Source organism: Dipodomys merriami, unplaced genomic scaffold (assembly GCF_024711535.1).
Source record: "Dipodomys merriami isolate MVZ:Mamm:240054 unplaced genomic scaffold, mDipMer1.0.p SCAF_12, whole genome shotgun sequence".
NCBI lineage: Eukaryota > Metazoa > Chordata > Mammalia > Rodentia > Heteromyidae > Dipodomys > Dipodomys merriami.
This window is the reverse complement of record NW_027202493.1, coordinates 43,003,192-43,013,440: the sequence shown is the minus strand read 5'-3', so window position 1 is coordinate 43,013,440 and position 10,249 is coordinate 43,003,192.

Below are 10,249 nucleotides of genomic sequence, written 5' to 3'. Positions count from 1 at the left end.
TGTAGGTTTCTAAGACAAAGATCTGGCATTGAAGCACACAAATCACTGTCTACATAAATCATTTTACACTACATGAGACTGTTGAATACATACTACACAATAAAGTAGTAACAAAAACAAAAACAGAAAGATAAAGTGAATTACTCTGAAAATTCAAAACCTATCTCCAAAAAATGGTTATTCAAATTCCCCAAGTGTTGATCCCAAATAGGCAGAATTTGACTGTAATGAATCAATGTTGTCTTTGTCAGCATCAGTGAGAGTATATAAAACCAGGACATAACCAGGTTCTGATGACACACAACTGTAATCCTAGATACTCAGAAGGCTCAGATCGGAGGATCATGGTCCAAGCCAGCCCAGGCAAGAAAGTCTATCAGACTCTTATCTTCAATAACGCACCAAAAAAGCCAGAAGTGAAGCTGTGGCTCAAGTGGTAGAGTGGTAGCCTTGAGCAAAAAAGCTCAGGGACCATGCCCAGGCCCTGAGTTCAAGCCCCCTCCCCCGTTCCCCCTTCCAAAAATAGCTTCAATTCCTTATAGCTCCTAGATGTCCTTAGCCCAATGCAACCTATGCTCTCTAGGTCCCCTTCCATGCAAACTGGCATGGTATGCTAATTAGGTTCCATTCTCATAGGCTCTACTGTGAGCCAACCAAGAGTAGGTTGCTTTCTTCTTTCACTGTATACCAGTTGTTCTTGCAACTGTGGAATTTAATTACACATTATCTAAACTAACAAAACGAAGTGTGAAGACTTGTTTCTAAAAAAATGTTACAAAACATGGGTTAAGTGTTTTAGTACAAATTAGGATGGTTTACTCAAAAAAGAAAAGTGCTATTGAATTTAATGTGGGTGAGTCTACTATAAAAGACTTGGGGAAACAAGAAACTAAGATATGACTCATTGATTTTAAGTGTCTTTCAGATCTTCCTTCATTTTAAAGAAATCATAACTTGAAATCATAAATGGTACATTCATCGTAGTTATGACTTATGCATGAAAATCATACAAAGAGTGAAAACCCATGAATTCATACATTAAAAATTGCTTGTCGCCCTAGGACCAAGTTTCTGGATTCCAGCATTACTGACACTTTGGATGAGAGAATTCCTTTGGAGTGTGGAAAAAAGTGGCAAGTGAGTTGAATAATATTTAATTTCTGCTTAAAATTAGTTTTTATTTTTTGCTGGTACTGGGATTTGAACTCAAGGCCTGGGCAACGTCCCTTAAGGTTAGCTAGTGCTCTAACATTTGAGTCACATCTCCACCTCCAGCATGTTGGTGGTCAACTGGAGGTAAAAGCATCAACTTTTCTGAGCCACTGGCTTCAAACTCAGATCTCAGTCTCCTGAATAGGTAGGACTGCAAATGTGAGCCACTGGTGTACCTGGCTTCTAATTCATTTTGTGGTTTTTTTTTTTTAATGGTTTTTACTATTCCAACTGTACTAATCACTACTAGTTTCAATGAAGTCATTTAAGATGAGTTTTTTATACTTAACAGGAAGACAAAAGACAATCCTTAACAGGGAAAGTGCCAAGTAAGAACCTAACTTTATATATAATGATTCTTTTCTCTTCACTCTTTTTCTTAGATCAAGACTAAAGTCTAGATATGCTCAAAAAACAAGACAGAAACACAGGATTACTGTGTATATTAACATAAGAAGAGAGTGAAGACAGAAAAAAGCACAAAGGAGATATCTAGAAACAATTTCTAGATGGAAAAAGTCATTATCTCTGGCCAACTTAAATTTCATTCACAACCATGTTTACTACCGGCCCAGTCAACATCAGTCAAAAGAAGTTCATATACACAAATGCCAGAAAATTCCAATGTCTACTAGAAAGTAAGTAGTTACAAATAATGAAAAAGAACCTCAAAAACCTGAGATATGTCTTTATGCATATTTATTTATTTATTTATTTATTTTTCGGTCGTGGGGCTTGAACTCTGGGCCTGGGCACTGTCCCTCAGCTCTTCAGCTCAAGGCGAACACTCTACCACTTGAGCTACAGCGCCACTTCCCTTTATGCATATTTATGTATATATATATATATATATATATATATATATATATATATATAAACTAAAAAAGTTGCAGCATTTTTTATATCACCATCAAGTAAGCATTAGAGAATCTAATTTTCACATGCAAAGAACAATTAGAAAATCAAATTATAAAGCTAATTTTTCTTTGGAATAATTGATTGCTTTTTCTATCATTGCTACAACAATACTTCCATAGTACAATGTCCCTATCGAGAGCCAGAATCTGCAAGTCAGGCCTTGGTGGCTCATGTCTGTAATCCTAAAGGACTGTGGTTTTAAGCAGTCTTACAACTCCTTCAACACAGATAGGTGGGTGCGATGGTAAGCACCTGCCATCTTAAGTGATGTGGGAGGCTGAGTTCAGGAGGATCATTGTTCCAGACAAGTTTGGCAGAAAAGTCCAAGACACTCTATCTCAATAGAAAGACACTGGGCATGGGTGCACCTGCCAGTCATCCTAGCTAAAATGGGCAGATTATTGTCCAGGTGTGCACTTAAGCAAGAAGCATGGTCCTATCTCATAAAGAACCAGACCAAAAAGAGACTAGAGGTATGGATTAACAGTAGAGTGCCTGCTTGGCAATCATGATGGAGTCTGAGTTCAAACTATTGTACAGCTGCCAACAACAACCCCCCCCCAAAAAAAAAATAAAGCAGAGGTGGAGTCTCTGCTCCCTTGTAGGCCTCCAAGATTACATGTAGAATTCCATGCACTAACAATGATGTTTCCAAAGTTAGATAACATAAAGCAATATGCCTTGCCAGGCACCGGTGGCTCATGCCTGTAATCCTAGCTATTCAGGAGGCTGAGATCGGAGGATCGCAGTTCAAAGCCAGCCCGGGCAGGAAAGACCGTGAGACTCCCATCTCCAATAAACCACCAGAAAACCGGAAGTGGTGCTGTAGCTCAAGCGGTAGAGTGCTGGCCTTGAGCTGAAGAGCTGAGGGACAGTGCCCTGGCCCAGAGTTCAAGTCCCATGACCAACCAAAAAAAAAAAAAAAAAAAAAAAAGATTTCCTGTTCTGGTAAAGGGGGTAGGGTTGGAGGAAATGAGGTTATCCTCACTCAGAAGATAGTGAAGCTAAAATTTCTACATTACCTTTACTTATATACCCCAATCATTCTTAACACTGCCTTTGGAATCAGCATTTTATAGCCAAATACTTAACTGAGGAATTCAAATGCAATAATCCATTTAGTACTAAAGGTCCTAGATCAGAGAGTAATAACCCACATGCCGTGTGGAGACCGGGCTTCACAGTTTGCTTTCTGATTCTACCAAAACTAAACTGTGAGCTTTCTAAAGGCAAGGCCTACATTTTACAAAATAATGCATTCGATATTAGTTAGATGGCTGAGAATTAATAAAGGAATTGTGAGAATGAAAGTGGGAGTGGAAAGAATCCAGTCAATAGGACACTCAAGGACCTAACATTTTAATTATCCAATTCAAACACATGAAAGGGAAACTAAAATGTTACGGGGATGAAAACAAAGCTCAAAATATACAGGAGCAAAGTAGTTTGTTTGAACTAACGAACCATTTTAAAAGAGAAAATGCAGAAAACTCCTTAGAAATAGGAAAATAAGATTTTAGTAAAGGAGGAAAGAAAGTGGAGAAGCTTTAAAAAAGCAAAGGACTTTTTAAAGGCAAAGGAACTAAAAATTATCACATGGCATAATTTGAACTGAGATACAGTGGCTTTGTACATGACCTAAGGAAAAGCTGTATGAGTATTACCGCTTAAGTGCAGTGCACCATGGAATAAGGTAGGGAAGAATCAGGAAGGTCAGCTGGAACCACCCTGGTCATCTCGAGCAGGGTCATCTTAGGCATGGAAAAGAATGAGCCTCATATCATATGATGGCCAAAGAATCAGCACATCACTGCCAGTTAGATGGGAAAGAGAGAAAGAAAGAGAAATAGAGAAAGGCAGGTACCAACAGGTGATTTAAAAGTTTAAAATCTAGGTACAAAGACCAGAGATAGTGTTAGCAAGAAAAGAAAAGGATGACGAAAAAAAGGCTTGGATAGAAAGAATTTTAATTAGGGGAAATATAGGCGTTAACATCAAACACAAAACCTTACCATAAGGAAAGTTGAGGAGAAAATAAAGAAATAAAAATTAGCTAGAATTCTTTGTAATGGGCTGTTTATAGAAAAACCACCTTTAAAGTTATTTTTTTAAGCTAATCCCCTTGCAGCAAGTCTGAAATACATATGACATGAGCTCACCATCAACCTGATATGTTTTCGTGAGCACTGTCAAAGACCAAACTAAAGTCAAGATAGTTACAATTTTGATCATCCAATACAGAGTCTAACATATTAGGCAAGTTTAGGCCAGCATGAACTACATAAAAAGATGCAGGAAGCCTGGGCTATACAATGAGACCCTGTTTTAAAAATAAACATACAAAAATAAAATATAAAACAAACCATTCAAACTTTTAAGTAATTTTAATTATATACAGAAAATTCCAATGTAATTGTTAAATTTCAGAAAGTTCAGTGAGTGTTAATATGAGTCCTCATTTCAACAAAGCTTGCCAATATTGAGATTTTTGCTGTTGTTGGGTTGGGGTTTTGAACTCAGAGCTTAGCACTTGCTGAGCAGGTGTTGTAACAACTTGAGACACACCCTTTTCCTTCTTGCTTTTTTTCAGTTTGTTTTTATTTATTTTTTATTTTTTGGTCCGGTCGTGGGGCCTGAACTCTGGGCCTAGGCGCTGTCCCTCAGCTCTTCAGCTCAAGGCTAGCACTCTACCACTTGAGCCACAGAGCCACTTCCAGCTTTTTTCTTTTTGCTTATGTGGTGCTGAGGAATCGAACCCAGGGGCTCATGCATGTTAGGCAAACGCTCTAGCACTGAGCCACCTTCACAGCCCTCAGATAAGACCTTTATATTTTGTCTGGGCTAGCCTTAGACAACAACCCTCTTACCTTCCCTCCCAAGTTGGAATTCCCTCCAAGCTGGAATCACAAGTATGTACAACTGTGCCCGAGCCCAATATATAATTTCTTATAGCAAAAAAAAATAAGAACAATTTTCACAGAACCTTTACATGTATGCCAAAAGAATTTCAGAAACACTACAGTTCCATCAATAGGTATCTTTTTGTCTTAGTTACACTGACAAAGCAACAAAACTTATGAAAAGAAAAAAATATTCAATCTCTGGCTTGATTGTAAGGATGGTTATATAATCTACCTACGTGAAAAAACAGCACGGAACTACATACACACACACACATATTGTATCAATGTTTTTTCTTCAAATTTTTTTCTTGTCTTGTTTCATTTTGTGGTAATGGGGATTGAATTCAGGGCTTGGGCATGCTAGGCAAGCGCCCTAGCAGTAAGTTATAACCTCATCCTGTCTGTCCTACGCTTCCCTCCTCAGTTTTAATGCTGTACTTAGGTTATGTAAGATGTGATCAATAAGAGAAACTGTGTGAAAGGAACAATGCTCACTTTAATATTTTTGCAACTTCCTGTGAATGAATCTATACTATGATCCTTGAAGTAAGTACCATTTTTATTCCCATTCTACAGATGAGGAAACTGAGATACACATTTTAAATTACTTGTCAAGGTCACACAATGGCAGAACCAGGATTTGGACACAGGTGGAATGACTTCTTTAAGTTTGCACTTGTCTGAAAGGAACACAGGCAGAATGACTAAAAGTTTGCATTTATCTGAAAGGCTGCAGGATTACAGGAAAAGTATGGCTGACAATCAAATTCACATTTGATTTTGGCAAGATCCCATAGGTACAAGTGTAGAATGACTAATGAAAAAAACTGAATACAACAAGATTAGCTAAGAGACTGATGTAATTAAGTCAGAAACAATGAATTAAGAGAACAGAAATAAAATGAAAACAAAGTGAATATCTACAAAGAGTGGAAAATCAAGCTGATTTCATGACTTGGGGAGGAGTTAGGGTGTTTTCAAGGCTTGACTCACTAGACCCAAAGCAAGAGCTTAAAATTTTAGTAACACTACTATCTTATCAAAATCCTAAGGCCAGATAGACAGGTTCAATTCTAAGTCATTCTCCCTGAAGAGAACATTTGATCTTCTCTCTGTAATAACTGTGACTCTATATATTAAAGTTTAGTCACTTGGCAACTTCATACTAATTGTTTAGCATGCATTTAGTTTTAAGAGTTATTAAGTTTCAACACACTATATGTGGATCATCACTGGATATAAAATGAACAGAAAAGCTATAGAGAATATAGCCAGTATAGAGAATTAGTAAGTGTTATAATCAGTACTTTGTTAAGTTTAAGAAAAACCTAGATGCCCTGGGAGTGGAATCATTTTATCCCTTACAAGGAGTCTAGTGTCACCTGTCTTAAGAGTAAAAAACATTAACTGACCATGTCAGAGCTAAATAAGACTACTGTTAATCGATTTCCTTTGGTTCACAAAGGTCAAATAACAAAAAATAAAATAAAAACACTGTTCTTATAGCTTAAGGACCTGCAAAACACAGCCCCAGAATTATAAACACTAGAAAAGCTTACTGTGCCTTAAAGTTTATTATCAGTTAGGCTAAAATAATGCAAAAGCCAGGGCCTTCATTAACAGATTGCTCCTAGAAAGTTTTTAAGACAAAAGATAGTGAACTTCCAACTTGTTTTATCTAATATCAAGAAAAACAAGTCATTTAAGGCAATGGAATATGTTTAAGTAGATGCTAACAGGTGTGTGTGTGTGTGTGTGTGTATGTGTGTGTGTGTTGGGGATTCAAGCACTCTACCACTGAGCTATTGTGTGTGTGTGTGTGTGTGTGTGTGTGTGTGTGTGTTGGGGATTCAAGCACTCTACCACTGAGCTATTGTGTGTGTGTGTGTGTGTGTGTGTGTGTGTGTGTGTGTGTGTTGGGGATTCAAGCACTCTATCACTGAGCTATTGTGTGTGTGTGTGTGTGTGTGTGTGTGTGTGTGTGTGTTGGGGATTCAAGCACTCTACCACTGAGCTATTGTGTGTGTGTGTGTGTGTGTGTGTGTGTGTTGGGGATTCAAGCACTCTACCACTGAGCTATTTGTGTGTGTGTGTGTGTGTGTGTGTGTGTGTGTGTGTGTGTGTGTGTGTGTGTGTGTGTTGGGGATTCAAGCACTCTACCACTGAGCTACAACACCAGCCCAATGAAAAGTTTCACATCACATAATCACTTGGAAAAATCTTTACTCTGCACATGCAACAGATTCTAAGTCTAGTAAAAGCTAAAGAATAGCTACACCTAGGAATTTAAGTCATACATAACGATTACTTAATATTAATATTATTTTGAGAAAACTTTCAAATTGACAGTTCACATTTTCAGAGAACTATATTGTTATAATCTGTTAAAATAATGGTTTATGGAGAAAGTAAAAACTGCCAAAGTTTCTATAATGTGGAAAGAATGACTTGGATCCTGCAATGTGTGGCTCACATTGACTTTTATAGGCTATACATCTAATAGATATGTAAAGAAACATAAAGATGCTTTCAGATGTATGAGTGCACATGTAGGCATACACATAAGACAATCTAGACAAGCTATGCTTTCCACTAATAATTTTTTATATAAAGTTCTCCTAAACTGAAAAGAAAAAGGGAGCAGTTAACAGAAGAATCTGGCCAAAGAACGCAAAGTAGGAATCTGAAAGCTAAAAAAAAAGTAAAACAAGAAAATAAAACACAACACATTTTCACTGAACACTTTCATCTATAAATGTCCATTTTTTAAAGTTGGGTAATATACCAACTTTCATTTATGAAAAATAATATTCTATGATAAATTTCTAATTCCTAAGAGGAATAAGTTTAAAGAACTGCATACAAAAAGTAATAGAATCAAGGGCTGCAATAAAATGAACAGAAAAAGCAAACAGGCTTTTACTAGAAACCTAGTAGCCATCCCATATATTAAAAGTCTGGATGGACTGAAGTAACAAATTAAGATGAAAATTCCCAATGGATTCAATATGTACTGAAAAAGATGCAATGGAATTCCAATCAACAGTTGATACAAAAACTGTCAGATGAAACAATGAGAGATTTGTTGCAATAGATCTTACAACTTACAAATACTAAACTATTGTATTACTAGTACTGAAACTAAAGATTTGGGCTAAAAGACTAAAATCTGCCGGTGAAAAGGAAGTCTCACTGAAGGCATTCCGCCTAACACGAAGGTTCCTTTCCTTGATGAACATTTGTGACCAAAGAGCATTCAGTGTACATGGTACCCCAAACTAGTAACAGCCTAGTTACAAAAACAGCCAGATTTCCAATATCCCCTTAATACAGGCAATGTTTCTAAAAGCAATCATATTCAAAATAAATGTATCTTCACAGTTACAGGAGGAAATTTTAAGATGGACAGGCACCATTGCCTGGTTTTCTAATTTTTTCACAAACCATAAGACTTCTACATGCTGAGAATGCTTTATGTTTTAACCTGCAGTAAAAGCTTTATATCACTTTAATGCCCTAGTGCTTAAAATGCAACAGAATCAGCCCACTGAAGGCAAAGAATATATTTGGCTTACATGTAATGAATGATTTTGACCCAACTATTAGTCAGAAAAACTTTAATGAATGTTTTTCCCAGTAAGTAACTTAGCAGTTCCAGAGGTGAAAAGAAAAAGACATTTTAAGGGATGATGGGGAGATGAAACCATTTTAGTTTTATATTTTGCAGGTAATTATTAAACATTTTAAAGCTCCAAGACTATCAGAATGTTTCACAAAAAAGTAACTCTCTATTACGTAGTTACATAAAGCTTTTATCCAGTTTTTGCAAAGTAGAATTTCAGATCATAATAAAGCTTAAAACAGGTAATTCCAGAAATCACGTCTCTAGCAAACCAACGACAGCTCTACAGCATCATATTCTGTATTTTAAATTCAAGACTTAGAAAACACATGAGTACTTATTGTCTTCAGGTCTGTCTGTCTGTCTGTCTGTCTGTCTCTCTACTTCTCTACTACCTACCTCTCTACCTACCTACCTACCTATTTTTCCTATCTCAGGCTTATATGAGAAGGAAAACCTGTCATTATTAGAACTAGCTCAATCCTGCCATTATCAGAACTAGGTCAACCTGGTAAGGAAAAGCCTGTTATTGCCAGAACCAGCTTGACCAGAACGAGCTTGACTTTTATGCTTCAAGTAACTTTCTAGAAACAGTAACCCTTAGGGTAAACCAAAACTCAAAACCCAGAACTAAAACCTGAAACCCAAAGAACTACAGTCCTGATGGCCAGGGCTCAGACTTTGGGAGTAGGAAACTCCCCTGGGCAGCCTGTATAATAAACCTAAGTGCTTCAACTTCTTCCCAGAGTATTTTCCACAATACCTTATCTCTCTGAATGACCAACTGCAGAACTTCAAAGGTCATAAAATTACATAGTATATCTATGTGACTTTCAGTTTTTATGGAATCTAAAGGTCTCTCACTTCTAAGTGGCATATTCAAGAGTTGATAAGGTCTGTACAAAATAGGTAATCACATTAAATTACCCATAGTCAAAACAAAAATTATGTCAATTCCTTTATTCAATAGGCTATTACACACACACACACACACACACACACACACACACACACACACACAAAAACCTCCCAAAGGGTTATCAAAGTAAAAAAGGTAAGATCCTAAATTCCCCTGGTGTTAAAGATCATTTTGTCATTAACTGTAATAGAAAATTTTTAAAAAGATCAAATTTCCCAGACTTGATTTTGCAGACACAATTCAACGAGGTCTAGCAACTGACTTGTGCAATTAGGGCAAGCATAACAGAAATCACTACAAACCGGATGAGATAATTACCTGTAGCATAAGTTGCAAAAACAAATGCAGGTCCTTTTTCTATAATGTTTCACTTTATGGTAAGATCACAAAAAGCATAACCGAAATATTAGTATAAAGTCTACTGAAAAGGCGCAGGAGATATTCTATCAGAACGGAAGAGAAGGAAGGAAGGGGAAGGGGAAGGGGAAGGGAAAGGGAAGGAAGGAAGGAAGAAAGGAAGGAAGGAAGGAAGGAAGGAAGGAAGGAAGGAAGGAAGGAAGGAAGGAAGGAAGGGAGGGAGGGAGGGAGGGAGGGAGTCTAAACCTACAAGATTTCAGAGGAATGAACCAGTCCTATCACTCTACCCCGTATGATGCATGGGTGCTTTTTTATAAA